Below are 16,513 nucleotides of genomic sequence, written 5' to 3'. Positions count from 1 at the left end.
TGAAACCTATGATTATTACATCACTTAGACAATGTGGGAGTGAGTTCAGTTACATCCCACCTCCATAGACACAAGCTTCTATTTCTTGGATCATTCTAGACTGGGGTACAGGTTTATCACGAGAGGTCTGATATGGTTGGGACGAGCCACTGTTTCACCCTGAAGGGTGCATCAGTGTTCGGGTAGTGAGTTTGTGTACTTGATCATTTTGAGAGCTCTCTGAGAAATGTCAGGCTGTAGGAAAATCATAGTACAATAGATGCTTCTACATCTGAATTTTAATCTAACTGCATTTAATTGCCCCATTATCTTTAACATGCTGGCTGAAGCCTGGGTAGAAGCACACACGTTCTAAAATTTAAGGGAGTTCTTTCTGTAGCAATCCTGCTGCAAAACCCCTTTCAGCTCAAATGTCTACCATGTAAAGAACGATTGTTAGAGTTTGGGCTCCTGCTAGAGGTGGTCCCTTTGGTATCCGTGGGCCCCTCCGCTGCCGCTACACATGGCAGAGTACAACTTTTTAATGATTTCCTTATTAGATATGTGATTCACCAAGTGGTTTAGTCTTTTTTAGGTAACTTTATTGAACACAGAATACTAGTTTAGCTTTTGAAAAACAACAATGCAGAAAGCATCGTATCTTGTGGTCTGCAAATCCATGTCCTGATCCCCTAGGCCTACATGCTGAGCCTTTGTGTGCCCAAAACCTTAGCTCACAGTATCACACATCATCCCTCACCAGATATGCAAGGACTTCAAATGTTTACTACCGTGATGTCCTTACTAAGTTCCTGATGGGCTCACGACCTCCATTTCTTTGCCCACTACTCCAAAGTCCCAGCTCTGTTTTGAACCCATGGGTGCATATTCACTTTCACAACCATGAGGCCTGGGTTCAAGGACCTGAGTTAAGCATGTTGTGCTCTGAATACCATTGTTTTTTGGCAACAGGGCTCATGTAAGTAATCCACAGTTTTCAGTTCATAAAAACTCACACCTCACCTACTTCGCTCTTCAAGAATTCAAGTTTTGAATTAATGGAAAGAAATTTGGAACTTGGGTTCTCAGACTCAACAATCATGCTCTGTCATTTCTTGGTCGAATCATCGTTTGAGAATCGATGTTTGGTGTTCAGTGTGATGAATCTAGATTGTGGATTCTCAGACCTAGGAGTTCCATATGTTCCATCCCAATGTCAGACATGACTGAGTCCCGAAATAAACCTCCTCAATACCCGCAGTATCCTTCCCCTACTCCGGTTTCTCTTAGCAAGAACTTGCCCGCAGCATCAGTCCCGTGCAAAGTGGGCTACTACAATATCCTCTTCAATGGTCTTCTCCACTCCTTCTCCGACCGCCTTCAGGAGGTGCGGATCTTCTTTGCCATGCACATGCTGTCCTGCCTCTGACAGACCAACCCACCGCCGTTTTCCGACACAGGGCCACCCAGCTGCCTGCACATTTAACAATTTCACCCCCTGCTCTTCAAAGCCCTACCTGAGCTAGCACCCCAGCCTCCAATCACTCCCAGTCTATGTAGCTTTTCATGCCTAGCCAATGCTTCAGCAGTTGGGCTTAACCCAGTGTGTATCTACCAAAGCCCAATAGTGCACATTCAAGGTCCATGTCGTTGTTTGTTCATTCCTGCACTGGATCCCATGTCTGCTGAAGAAGGAGATGAGATCTAATATGTCCCTCTTAGCAGTCAAAGACACTCTGAGGGATTCACTGTTAAACATCAAAGTCTCACCCTAAGGTTTTACCCAGCCACCTTTACCCACGCATGTGTACCATCCTGAACGTTGTATCTGCCGAACATTGTAGGCTTTGCAAATATCTGTAAATTGTAGAGTCTTGCCAGTGGCTGAGCCCTTGTTCATATTAAATGATATGATCTTATCTTTGCTCCTACTCCCTCGCTGATATTTATTTGTATCTGCTGTTTCTTCTTATGTACCCCATATTTATCCTGTGTGTAGCACTCTTGCCAAAGTGCTTGATCCGTGCATAAAACCGCACCCAGTGTTTGAGAATGTGAGTTCTGTTTTTGGTACTCGTAACTCAGAGCTTGCTCAGCACTGGGCTCTAGAACAGAGTTCCGAGTTAAGGATGGGAATCTCACAACTTCTCTTCCCAAACCCAGGATACAAGCAAGTGAACAATAATCGCAGGTTCAAAAATCCCAAAATTATGCATTTAGTACACGAAACTCAACAATCATCTGTCCCGGTGTGAATTATGTGGAGTCTGGCTTGTGAAACCCTGGATTTCTGGTGGCTTATACAAGTCCTTGGTTGGAGAACCCGAGACCTATGTTTAATGCCCCAAATGCATACACTGTTAGGTCTTAGGTTGGTAAACCATACTTATGTGCTCAGTAAGGAAAAAGCAGGTAAGTCACCTAGAAATTAGATGCACTATAGAAACCCTTACCATAAGTTCTATATGTCACTAGGTTCAGTTGCATATAGAATGTCATGATAGAATGACAAAAATGTAGCAATGTATCGATTGTTGGTCCTGATGGGGACCTTTTGCTACCCCGATGTGGCCTGTGGAACGGGTTAAGGACGTCATATAGGAAGCCCTTAGCAACTATCTCTATTTGGGAGCACTGTATTCTATTATTGTGACGTCATGCCAGAGGATTATGGAATTCATCATCAACTGCTATGCATCAAAGCAGGAGGTTATGGCATTTTCTCTGCCAGGTATTTTTTAAATTATATTTTGGTAACTCTGGGGTGAAAAAAAGAGGGACCTGATTGTTTTTCTATTTTATATAGTTGCCTCGTGCCACTCTTCTCCCCCTGCAATTCTGGACACCAGGTATAGAGCAAGGAGTGTAAAATAGATGTACAGGGGTATACACAACTCACAAGTATAGATGGGCAGATTTAAACTATGGTGTGTATTCCATCTTAGAATTCCATGTGACAGCATAAACAACTCGAGCATCAGTCTTGTCTATCAGAAGATACTTTACCTCCCGCGCAAGAGGAAAAAGTGTCCCAAAGCAGCAGAATGAGTGGCCATAGGCGCATCCCTCATTAGAGTTACAAGTGGCCCATGGAGGATGCTGCGAGGGAAAACGTAGTGATTTTATCTCTACACATCTTTTGATCATTCAACACCCTCCACCACGACAACCCTACCCCTAAATTCAGGGAAAAAAAACTGGTTGTTTTCAATCTGAATATTATGTTTAATTTAAAATAATAAATCACAATGATTAAAGGTGTTTCCCCACCTTTAAATGCTGGAGTAGTCATCTACATTATTCCATACAAATATAGGAAATTACATAACCTGCCTGCCTGCTATTGTTTAACTAATGATTACATTCACAATAAACACACATCTATGTTTCTAAAGGCCAAGTCTGAATCACTCTTGTAGAAAAAAAATATATTTTTTATCTAAGTGTTTTATTCGTTAGTAAAATCCAACTTTCAACACTATCTTAAAACAAGATTGAGAACAATGCTTAAAGTAATACATGATTTCATTACAATACATTAAAACACATTTTCCTAACGGTTCTATAATTTCATTAAAACTTTTTACATCAATACCTTGAAATAAAAAAAAGATGGGATGCAATTCATATCCCATATGAATATTAATCTGATGTATTACACTGCAGCCCTACCTTGCCTATTGAAGCCTTAAAAAGCCTTCTGCCGATCCTACCTGTCCGACAAACTACCGGCCGATCTCTATCACTCCTTTTCTGGGCAAACTCCTGAAAAAGCTGCCCATCTCCCAGCTTACTCTCCACGCTGAATCTTTTGGTTTTCTCCATGACCATCAGTCTAGCTTCAGAGCAGCCAGAGGCACAGAAACTGCTCTCCTGAACAACCGTGAAAATCTGCTCACTAATCACTAATCTTGATAAAGCCTTCCTTCTGTCCTTATCTTTCTTGAGCTTTCCTCTGATTTTGACATGGTCAATCACGCCATCCTGATCAATCGACTCTGTGAGAACCTGGGCATCATGGATCAGGCCCTGAAGTGGTTGACCTCCTTCCTCCTGGACTGACTCTCCCAGATCCAACTTGGGTCCTTTCTCTCCACCACCTTTCTCTCCTCATGTGGTGTTCCCCAGGGCTCTAACCTCTCACCCTGGCTCCAATGTCTACTTGGTCCCTTTGGCCCACCTGATTTCTATCGTCTCCTCTAACTTTGTGTTAAAACCGGATGACACTTTGCTCTCTTTCATGCTCCCCTAAGCCTCCTCTCCTCTCCTCTCTCGCTCATTCCTCAATGTCTATCCGCTATTCAGTATTGGTGCACCTCCAACGGTCTCTGCCTTAATGCCAGTAAGACTGCGATTTTTCTCATTGAGACCCCTACCCCTGATCTCCCTATTTCACTCTGGTCGCCCATCTTGGCCCTTTTACTTCACCTTCCTGTGAGGCAAAAAACCTTGGTGTCATCTTCAACTCCACTCTATCCTTCTCGTCGTAAATCACATACCTTGCCAAGAAGGCCCACTACAGCTGCACCTCCTCAGAGGTATTCTTCCCTTTCTCACTTTCCCCCAGAAGCTCACTGTCTCCAGAGCCCTGGGTCTCTCTATGCTGGACTGACGCAACATCCTCTTTCTCAATCTGCCTTCCTCTACTCGCCACCCTCTGCAAATAATCCAGAACAGGACTGCGAGGCTTGTCCTTGGCAGCAAGCCCTCTCCTCTTTAGGTGCCTCCCTCTGGAATGACCTCCCTGCCCCTCTCAAACTTGAGCTGGGCCACCTGAAGTTCTGGAAGCAGATCAAGACCTTCCTTTTCGCCTCTGCTTCAATTCTTTCTCCCCTGTTGACCTGACTGGTTGCGTGGATATCTGTACACAAGTGTTTCTAGGCGCGACAGGTTAGGGGGGCCGTGTCGCGCCTAGAAACTCTTGTCTACAGGTGCATTATAAATGGCTCATCATATCATTATCAATGTTACATTTTCCTGTGCTTCTATGAATTTTATTAACTCCTTTCAAATATGTAATGCAGCAGTTGTGATTACTATTGACTCCGCTCCATGAATGGTACTCCAGAATTGGTCCAAATCAAACTCCATGTTATTGTGTTTGAATCGGCCATAACTCTGCCTAGAATTCTCTGATAAGCAGCTACATTGGGTAAGAACAAGTCTACTAGTTTCCATAGCCTCGCCACACAATCGGCAGAGTCTGTCCTTTTTTGTCTATGCCTTTACAACTTCCAATATAGTCCAAAGTGGAAAGGATATTGAAGCGCACATAACTAATTAAACGCTTTTCTTCACAAGTGCAAGGCTTTGTTAAATATGTGTAAGGGGCACCCGGTTGAAAACCCTGGGTAGAGTATTCTTTATATCTTCTCTTGGACTCTTATTTACTCAGATTAGACACCCAATCCCATACCAGAGTTTTCTTTCTCATTTCCCTGGTGAATAGCAGGTAAGTGTTATCATCAGGGAGGGCCAAGTGAATGGAGTCCAAAAAGGTTGTGATAGAAACCTCCAGGTCTTGGTAAAGGGAATTGGGAAATGTCCGATCGAGATTTCCAGTGAATATTTGCAAAAGACAAAATAGACAATCTCTTCCAACATGAGCATTTAAATTATCACTGCTTCTTGGCATCACATTTCAAGAATTCGTTTTCAATACTCTCATCAAAAATTGACCAGGGATATTTAACTTAATTTTTTAAAACACCAACGAAAAGTGTTGCCATCATATATCATTTTGTTTAATATACATTTCACTTAATTTTCTCTAACAACACCATCAACAAGTGTTGGAATCAAAGAAACTTTAAATTCACATATAACTTGCTTATTATAGAGGTAATTCTACTCTTGATGTGGATTAATGTTGCTTTCTAGTTTGGACATGAATATAAAAACACAGGATATGGTATGTTTGACTACTTTGTCCACAGGCTTGGGTTTAGGAGAGAAGCTTTTATTTTTGCAGAGCTCACAATCTTGACTCATTGAAAGGGACAAACGTGCATGAGAGCATTCATTTGAAAAAGAAATGGAATGAACACTTCATTAGTTATTTCAATAGACATTTTCTTGGGAATAAGGGTAAAACTAACCGCCTTCCTATTTAATTGTAAGGGTTATTCACTCTACGTAAGACTTCTCTTGTTATGTAAACTATGGATTCCACTGGTCAAGAAGACTAATAATTTGTGCAAACCTGTGTACCTGTTGTCACAAATCCATACATAAATTGTCACTGTAAAAACTCCAGAATACATTTATTCTGCTATGGTCAGAGAATATTATAGGTCCTGCGCAATCATAAATTCTGGGACATGCTATTTTAGATATACTTCCACAAAGTTTCCTTTACAACCCAGTCCCCATTCAGTAGCCTAGCCTGTAAAAGATTCCCCTAAAAGACTTTCAGTTTCTATCATGGGTTTAAAGAATCCCGTGGGACATATATCTAAATGCACAGGGGCTGTTATAGTCACTTTCAGTTTATCTTTTATAGCAGAGGACAGGTATGGACATCAATATTTCCGGGCCACTCTGCCAATTAAGCTCTGCTTTCCGTCTATCCCGTGCTTTCTAAATCCCTCTAAGGCAACCTGGTTCTATCTTGGGCAAGGCTTCTGCATCAGGGCTCCTCAGCAAAAGGCCTTTTTAAGGGGGGTTTCCCATCAGATACCTACAGGTGAAACCTCACTTAGCACATCTTCTGTTGGACAAGCTCTCTTCCTATTTCCTGTGCGTTTGGCTTTAATTACTTGATAAACCCCACCCATGAAGCCTCATTTGATGCAGCATGATATCATTGGACAATGCCAATGATAGGTTCTATTCAGATACTGACACTCCCAATTATCCACCCCTTTATTTTGACTGGTCCAATGTATTTTGCCATGTGCAATGGGAGGTTTGTCACCCCCCCCATTACAGAGACATGATCAAATTGGACTGAAATTTATTTTTGTCTCATATTTTTTGCTATGGACCTTTACTATTATTGAGGCCTACATATCCGAAATTGCAAGACAATCCTGAATCTGTAATCTGTAGACATCCTTCATGTTTAAATAACTGGTACTATGAGAACGTTATTGAATTATATAAATATATTAATAATTCATGCATAATATTATATTGTGTTTATAAGTGTGTGATGGGGAGTGCTTGCTGAATTCGTATCTTTTTTAAAGCCTTCAAAGTTATAGTGATAATATGATTCCATTTTAGTGCCATGAAAGTAAATAATTCACATTCTTTTTTTCCAAATCTGTGCATTGCATATTCCTAGTGTGAGGATGAGTGAGATTGTGGTCTGCTGTGGTGGAATATAACTTTTCTATTTCTATTAATCTGGAGGCGGACACACGATTGCTGGAGCTGCAATCCCTATAATTGCCTCATTACGCAGCAGAGCGGAGTGAGGACGAGTGCGATTGTGGTCTGCTCTGGTGCAATATAACTTTTATATTTCTATTGATCTGGAGGCAGACCCATGATTGCTGGAGCTGCAATCCCTATCATTGCCTCATTACAACGCGGAGCGCAGCGCAGTGAGGACGAGTTAGATTGTGGTCTGCTGTGGTCCGCTGAAGCCGTGAAACCACAAAGGCTCAAGGTACTTTTTCTTGAAGGCGTGCTTTTTCTAAGCACGCAGCCGCGTTCTACCTTTAGTACCTTAAATGCCCATTCACATCACTGTGCCTGACGTTGTACGGAACAAATTAGGGCTGCCGTATTTTGTGGCTTTTTGCTGTCTGCTTTATCCTGGGTCTGGATTAGGAGTGTGTGCGGAAGTGTGGTTCCCCTTTCACATGGGGCTCCATAGCACGCCGCAGCCTGTCTTCGACACCTTATATATCGACCCAGCCATCAATTCTGTAATTCTTAACAATCTACTACAGACTGATTCTGCTGCATTCTGTCAGCAGCCGCATCTTTATCACTGTGTATTAGAATAGCTCCTCCACTTACTTCTGTTTCTGCTTAAATAAGTACTGCAAGCCCTTGTGACTTTTTGTTGAGTCAGTCTTAAAGGCCGAAACTGGGTTGTGCAGGAGTGTGCTGCCGCTGTCCCTACGGGGGTTTCCATAGCCTGCTACAGCCTGTTGTGGCCTCCCTGAATACTGATTCAACCTGCGCTGCTACTAATTACAAATCAATCTAGAACAGAGTATACCCGCACCCTCCGACCGAGGACTTGCTTTTGATTTGGCTGGGAGCCTGTGCAGGAGATACTTTTAAAGTGTCGTTTGAAGATTAAGAGTACTTTTACCATTCGTATTTTACACTTTAGAACCACCATTGCACTCCCGTAGGAGGGCCGGCATTTACGATTGTTTAGACTATGCAAGGCCCCCGGTCTTTGATAATCTACTGCTCACAGATGGGGGAACTACTTTGCATGTTTTTATGTATTGGTGTCAAAATCTACTGATGACTTTTTGAATAAGGATTTTATCTTGTATTTTATATAATTGTGTTTTAAGGAATGGATTATCCTTAATATTGTCTAGAGCTGATTGTAGCTAGATGGTGCCATATTAATCATATGTTTTAAAACGACCTACTAGACTATTAATTTACATATTTGCATTCTTAGTCTCAACCCTATCTACCACTAACATTTCTTATAGACTGAGCCTTGTTTATTGCCATGCTAAGAAAAGTGTTTCTTTTACTGTAGTTAATAATGCCCGGGAAACACTGTCTTAGGTCCAACAATCAAAAAATAAGTAAAAAAGCACCTGCTCCTAAAATACTGGCTAGTAACAGAGAACGGGCAAGTATACAGTTCTCACTAATTTATACTGCCTTAACACTGCATAATACATTTCGAAGATGTGGGGGTTACAACCCAGAGATAGAGGAGTTGAAATGGGTTATGAGGTTAAATATTCACACTATTCAGAGATCTAGGGAGGGGGATAGTGTTAAAGAGGTGTTGATTCGTCGAGAGAGGCAGAGATACAAAAATAAAATTGTGGTGAGATGCCACTATACACATCAGGTGCAAGGGAAAGCAATGCTGAAAAGTTGTATGCAGAACAGAAGCCAGACTCCAATTATTGCAAGTTTGTAAATTCAGGTAACAATTATCAGCAGGTGATGCAGGAGAATCCCATATTAGATAAATGTTTGGATTAGTCACTTTGAAAATGTATATGCTCCTCCCAGTCGGTCGGATAACTTATAAATCCCTTCAGTAATTTGGAATTTTAAATTTGACACTGAGGACATTGAATTGTTAATCAAGAAGTGCATCCATTTGAGAGCCCGAGGCCCAAATGGTCTGTGTAATTTGGTGTTCACGGCTGACCCTGTCTTTTGGTCATCTGTCTTATATGAACTGTTTAAAGAAATAGTACGAAAGCGTAAAATGACATCTACATGGAACACCACAAATATTGTGCCTATCTATAAAAGAAAGATCATAAATGCGATCTTAGCAACTATAAGCCTTTAGCCTTGCTAGACGCGGTCTCGAAAATGTTTGCCTCATTGGTATTGAACGATTCAAAGGCTTGGGCAGACTCTTGTGGAATCTTCAAAGCTTATTAGGTTGGTTTTTGAGATAAGGTAGGCACCGTCACTACAGGCATAGTTGTGGGTTATATCCAGCAATTGGCATGGCAAAAGGAAACCCATGTAATTTACACTGTGAGCATGGACTTGTCATTAGCTTTCGACAAGGTAAATCGGAATTTGCTTTGGCGTGAATTAGAGAAATAGGGAATGCCTGCTAATTTGCTGAGTATTCTTGTAGAGCTCCATCCCACCAATTCTTTAAGGGTCAGACTAAATCCTTTTGGGAACATTATGCGTGTGATACACACTTTTAATTAACTTCAGCAAGGTTGTGGCATCACTCCTTTTTTGTTTAACTTATATTTGGCGAATTTAGGAGAAGTCCTTTCAGAGTCTGCTTTCGTGTCTCCTGTAGTGTATGCTCAGAAAAATCTACTGCATCACCTTTGCGGACAACATCTTCATTTTGTACCCTACCAAAGTGGAAATAAATCATTGATGAAGGTCCTTTGAACAATATTCTAACGATAATGACCTTACAATAAATACTAATAAATCAAAAATGTTTGTATTTAAACCTGGGAAAAAGATGCAGAACCAAATATGGAAACCTAATGATGAATGCTTGGAAGAGGCAAGGGAACTGACGGATTTAGGTTTACAAATGCATACTGTGATGAGTACAAATGTATACTGTGATGAGTACGCGTTTGATAAAATTATTTCCTTTATAATAAAACAAAACAACTCCTTCCGCGATTAAACCATTTCCAGAATTGGTTTGGAAGATTCTCTTTAAAGCCTTCATAACATTTTATGAAGCTAAAATTATTCATGCTTCCTGCTATGTGTTATGGTCTGGAAATTAATAATCTTTTGAGCAACTTTGATTACGATGCTATTGAAAGTATATTATGATGGGGTGCCGTGGTGCAGAGCAATGGCACAACATAGGATTTAATCAAGATGAGTCTTATAGTGATCAGCTCAGTGCAAGAAACAAAAATGGAGACAGGATTGGTCTAATACAGTAGACAAGTTGAGTTCTTATGTTATGTTATTGAGGCTTGTACCGCGCACTGATGTCCTTTTTCATGGTCTCCAGGCACTCTGGCAGATGTGAAAAGCAAGAGGGTTGGCATGGTAGTTTAGGAGGATTTAGAGGGGAAAGCACAAGAGAGCTTTGATGTGCTATTGGTAGCTTCAGTTTGGAAAAAACGGTCACTCTCTGCTGGTATGATGTTGGTAGATTGGCGTTTGTGTGATGATTTTGTGGATGGTTCTATGCTGGTGTTTCATGTGCGTGTTGGGTATTGTGTGAGTTGGTAGAGTGCCTGCCGTTTGGACATTTTCTGTTGAAGGTGTTGAAGGTCTGTGTCATGTTACTTCTGTGTTGGGTGGTGAGTATATTGAGTGTTGGAGAGTTTTTGGTATGGTTAGTTCTGGTTGTCTTTGTTGTTTTTACAATGGGTTAGCCCTTCAGCTTAGTCTTATTTCTATTGGGCTTGGAGTGGATTTACATTGGGTGTTGCCGTCTCATAAGGTTCTCTTGCATTGCAGTGCAGGGTTTGTTGCTCTGATGTTTTCTTCAATTTGATGCATTAAAGAGGCAGTATTTAACCAGTTTCCTGAATTTCAGTTGATTTCTGTTCAGTTCCAGAGTTCCACCGCTATGCAGGAGAATGCTGATCCCCCAAATTATTGTTTTGAGTATTGTATTGGTTTGAGGTGAATGTCGTTGTCGGATTTTAGTGTTTGTGTTGGTTTGTAGATAGAGATTTTCTCCTGTATATATTCCACCCCTTGGCCATCAATCGCTCTGTGTGTTATGCAGATATTTTTGAAGCAGATTATTTTTTTGACTGGTAGCCAATGCATGTTCTTCACATTGGTGTGATGTGTTCTCTTCTAGAAAGTCTAAGGAGAAACCTTGCTGCTGCATTCTGTATTTGTTGTAGTTTCTTCATGAAGTATTCTGCATTATGAGGAAGATGCTATTGGCGTAGTCTATTCTTGACATGACAATAGACATAACAGCGAGTTTTCTGTGTGCGAAGGAAAAAGGTGGAAAGTATTTCCTTGATCGTGTGTTGGCGGAAGAAGCATTTCTTAATTACTGCTTTGACTTGTGGTTCTAGTGTTAGTTTGTTGTCCATTAGGATTCCGAGATTTTTTACCACTTGGATGGGTCTGGCGGGTTTCCCAACTCAGTGCTATAAAAGATATAAAGATTTAGCAAGAGGCCAACGTGCATTAAGTGATCCTGCTACCTATTTGATCAAGTACCCTTTGTGGAAGTTCGCCAGAACTATACTGCATTTTCGTTTTAACTTAATTTTGACTGCAACAAATCAACATATGTGAAAAGGTCCTGAAATTACAAGCCTGGAATGTCGGCATTGTGCAGCCGGCTTAGAGACACTATATCATCTACTGGTAGATTGCGCTACGCGTGACTTATGTATTAGATATTTCTATAAGTATGTGCAAGACTTGAGAATATTGCTGTGGGTGTTTGGCTGGGAAAGGTTTTTTAAGGATCATTGTTCATTAGCTATGTTGAATGCACTTTCAATTTCTTGCTGTTATAAAATTAGGGATTTTTTAATTGTATTTTGAAAATCCTTTGGTATTTTAAGCATGTATATTTCTTGCGATTATTTTGTATGGATTTATGAGATTTGCAAATGTTATATTAATTTGTTCAGGTTAAGTGTGTTAAGGTTTGTAATCTTCAAACCATACGACGCAAATTAATAAACATAAAAAAAGGTTTTTTAACATCTTTCTAATTGGACCCAGTCTCCTTATGGAAGCCCACATTCGGGAACCCTTGTATTAAAAAGTGCCTAGACCTCGCTTCCTCCTTCTCTCTCTTTCTCTCTCACACACCCACTCTTTCCCTCTATTCATATCCTTTTCTCTCTCTTCAAAGTGTTTTAAAGAGTTCTCAGCTGGCGCTTTTTATTGCTTTAGCCCCAGACAACTGTGCAGTGTCAGAGTTCCGCGCAATCCCAACTGACCGTTTCCCTCCAGGTTTCAGAACCGTATGAGAGCAGTGCAGCAAGTCGCGAAAGGGGTCAGCACGCGAAAGGTCACTGGAAGGCTTCCAGCTTTCAAATGAAGTGCCACTTAAGCAATGTGGCCACCAGGCAGTCTCCAAAAAAGCAAGAGCCACCCACGGACACAAAGCTAGAAGATTTCTGCACACAGGATTATGAAGATGCGCTGTATGCTAGCTCCTCTCCCCTCTTTCCTATCTCCTCCCCTCCTCCCCTTACTCCCTCCCCTCTTTCCTATCTCCTCCCCTCCTCTCCTTACTTTCTTCTATGCACTTACTCTATCAGAATTGTCCCTGGACCTACTATGATAGTAACCTCAGCTGTCGCTTCCCTATCCCCTTACTGTTGCGCCCCCTCCCTCCAGCACTATCTGAAACGTTGTCGGGCCTAGTACGATAGTCACTTGTTTTGTTCCTCCCCTCCCTTTCTGCAACCCTCTCCCTCACCTTTTGTTTTCCTCCGGCTCTACCAGAAATGTCGTCAGGCCTAGTACAGTAGTCCCCTGTCTGTTTCCATTTCCTCCCAACTCTCCCCCTCCCTTCCTTATCTAATTCTTAGCTCTTGCACTATCTGAAATGTCGTCAGGCCGAGTACGATAGTTAATTTCACATCCTTACTGTTCATGGCCTGTAAGAATGTTTTTGTATTTTCCCTTGTTCCCTTCCTTGCCTTGAAGCGCTTTGAAACACATTGTGTATAGGCGCTATATAAATAAACTATCATATCATATCTTTCCCTCACTTCCTCTTCCTTTCTATGTCTTTCTCTCGCTCTGTCCCCCTCTCATTTTGTCTTTATTTCCCTCTTCACCCCCTGGCATCTATACCTAACACCACCTCTCTGTCTCTCGTTTTTGTTTCCTCCTATCCCAGGCTCTTGTCCTTACCTGTTCTCTCTCCTGGCGCGTCTTACTGTTGGTGTGGCATACTGTTGATCTCCCAACTAAACCTTCTCCTTTTCTCAATGCCTCCCTCTCTCGTTCTTATCTGTTCGCAGGAAGGAGGAGCTTGTCGTTCCACATATGGCTCAGTTTTTGCCTCGGACATGCCCCTATTAGCCAATGTGACAGTGACACGGATTCTGCCATTTCAGAGTGAGTTGCCAATGTTCCCTTTTCCCTTCATGCTCATGGTCTAAGTTAAGACTGTTTAGGCCATTATCAAAATTAATCTGCCTCCTAAACTAACACTATATATGGTCATGTATTTTCTGTTCCTGTTCTATCATAATTGCTTTCCATCTGGCAGAGTCCTGCAGTATATCCCCTGCTCTAGGGGGAATGCTAACTTATTTATTTATTTTGTATGTATTAGTGAGTTTTATAAAGCGCTGCACATCATATCACACTGACGATGATTCACATACGTTTTCCAATAGGGTTTTGCCATTATAAAATACTTCTGTGAATTAGGCCCTCAGTGCTAATATCCAAAGAGCACAAATTAGGTGCTATGTTTAATTGTTGGCCTGCGTAGAAGAAACCATGTGCCTAAGCGCGTCGGTCCTTACACTGGCTAACAGCTAAAGACTGCACCTCATTTAAGATTCTGTGCTTTGTGTTGTACTGTCTTCTTAGGCCTGCCTCGGCAGGGGTGTAGATTCAGGGGCTGGATGGGGTGGTCGACCACTCCAATGTTTACTGAGTTGTCAAATTTAGAGTGTGACCAGAGCTGTCATTAAAGGGCTGCCATCCTGGCTACAAGTACAGTTTAATTCCTAGGAGCTATGATTTACAGCTCTACTGTCAGATAAGGGCTGCTTAGCAGAAAGCAGTTCAAGGTCATCTTTGGTGACCCTTTGAAATGCAAAAGTCCAGTTCTTCAGGAAAAGTGTGATTTAAAAAAAAGAAAATCTTTTTATTGTTTTCACATGATAGCAACCAATAAAAAAAACAGAACCATCTGTTACAATATCCCCCCTCCCCACTCCCCCACACTCACCGGAGGGCATACCCGTAGTGTTGTGGAGACTCTCAAGCTTGCAATAAGTCCAGAATTCTGAGTTTGTGGAGGCACCATTGCGGCATATAGTCCGACTGGAGAAAGTCCAGGACCACCCTCCACTCTTTCGAGAAGGAGTCCCTTGAACCTTGTAAACTATGAGATAATTTTCCATTGTGACCAGAGTCCAGACCTTCTGCAGCCAGCTAAACATTTCCGGAAGGTCGCATTGCTTCCAGTTCTGGGCAATCATTGCCCAAGCCGCAATAACCAGGCCCATAAAACTCCTTCATTGCGCAGTCGTGTATCTTTTGGCTATTTGGTCCCTCAACCCACACATCCAGACCTTCACCCCCAACTGATCCACGTGAGGAAACATCTCCTTCATTTGGGACTTCACTCCCGTCCAAAAGGTTTGAATCCCTTTACAGTCCCACCAAATATGCCTCCAGCTGCCCTTCCTCCCACAGCCCCTCCAGCATAATTTGGTTGTGGGTACATCCGATTTAAGCGTTCCGGCGTGTAGTGCCATTGCAGTACAATCTTAACCCATATTTCCCTTGTTTGGATAGATTGGGTCAGTTTAGGGATACTCCCCCGCAGCTCTCCCCACTGAGGTTTACTGATGGATTCCCCCAGTGTCCCTTCCCATTTTAACATGTATTTCCATCTGATATCCTCCGTCTGCACATTTATAAATGTATACAGCGTTGACACTAATTGTTTTGACCCTGAGTTAGTTATGGTGTACTTTTCAAAGGGGGTGAGATCTCTCAAAGCCGCCCCTTTGACTGCTGGGGTCGCCAACCATTGTCACAGCTGCTCGTACTTGTATCTGTCTGACTCTCTGAAGTTTAAATGCCTGGGACATTCCTCAACTGATTTGACCTCTTGGTCTTGATACATTTCTCCTATTTTCATCCACCGTGCATGCTCCCATTCCTTGAACGCCCCTTTCTCCATCTCTGGGGGAAAATTCGGGTTCCCGAAAATGGGAGTAAACGGGCCCGGCACTTCTGTCATGACGCCTTTCCACGTTTGGTCATCCCATGCCTCAAGAGTAGCTCCCATGACTTTACTAATGCGTAAGTTAGGGTGTCTACCATGTTTTCCTTTCCCTAAGAGCTCCTCTGATGGGGACCTTGCTACCGCTCTATCTTGCTCCGCCCATATTTTTTGCCCTTCCCCCCATCCATTCCTTTAAGATCCACAGTTGCGCCGCCTGGTAATACCTATGGAAGTGCGGGAGTGCTAGACCCCCATCCTGGTACTGTGCTGATAGTACTCCTCTAGACACTCTGGGTGGTTTCTTATTCCAAAGCGCTCTGAAAAACGAATTGGGAACTCTAATCGGGAAAGCCTGAAAATGGTATAGCAACTTTGGAAGGACGGACATCTTAACAGAGACCATGCGCCCCCACCAGGTAATCGCCACTGGGTTCCAGCGCTCCAGATCCCTCTTAACTTTTGCCAACAGACCCATGTAGTACTCCCGTAAGAGGCCCTCCATCCTGCCCGTAAGGGTTCCGCTCAAATATTTTATCCCAGTGCTCGCTACTTTCAAGTTTAACGAGATCACCACCTGTTTGATCTCCTCGTCATCACCTGCCAAAGTTAATACTTCCAATTTACTCCTGTTTATCTTCAGGCCTGAAAGCGCCTCAAACCTTTCAAGTACCTGACAGACCACTGGGAGGGATCGAGCCGGGTCTGACAAAATAACTAGTATCGTCTGCATACGCCACCACCCTATGCTGCATGCCTGCCATCTCTATCCCTTCAATCGAGGGTAGTTCTCTGATCCTTATCAGCAGTGGCTCTAGGAAAGGAGCATATAGAAGAGGCGATAGCAGGAATCCCTGTTTGGTGCCCCTTGATAATTCCACCCTGTCTGTGACTTCCCTGTTCAAAGCTATCCTAATTGTGGGAGTGTTATAGTTGGCTTTAATCATTTTCAGATATTGTTCGCCAAATCCCATACCCCTAAGGGTCTTAAACAACATGGAC

General features: G+C 42.3%; 1 protein-coding gene across 2 annotated transcripts in view; it reads left to right on the top strand.

Annotated features, from left to right (window-relative positions):
- LOC138537711 (protein FAM163A-like) overlaps positions 1-16,513 on the top strand; it is a 440,835-nt gene that overhangs the window by 316,882 nt on the left and 107,440 nt on the right. The window contains exon 2 of one of the 2 annotated variants that reach the window (XM_069641471.1): positions 13,563-13,659. The exons of the other annotated variant lie outside the window; for it this stretch is intronic. The gene's annotated coding sequence lies outside the window, so the exon portion shown is untranslated. The remainder of the gene's footprint in view (positions 1-13,562; positions 13,660-16,513) is intronic. 2 annotated transcript variants of the gene reach the window in all.

Source organism: Ambystoma mexicanum, chromosome 1q, assembly GCF_040938575.1.
Source record: "Ambystoma mexicanum isolate Mex_15411 chromosome 1q, UKY_AmexF1_1, whole genome shotgun sequence".
Classification (NCBI taxonomy): Eukaryota; Metazoa; Chordata; class Amphibia; order Caudata; family Ambystomatidae; genus Ambystoma; species Ambystoma mexicanum.
The sequence above is the reverse complement of the archived record's forward strand: the minus strand, read 5'-3'. Positions and strand labels throughout refer to the sequence as shown.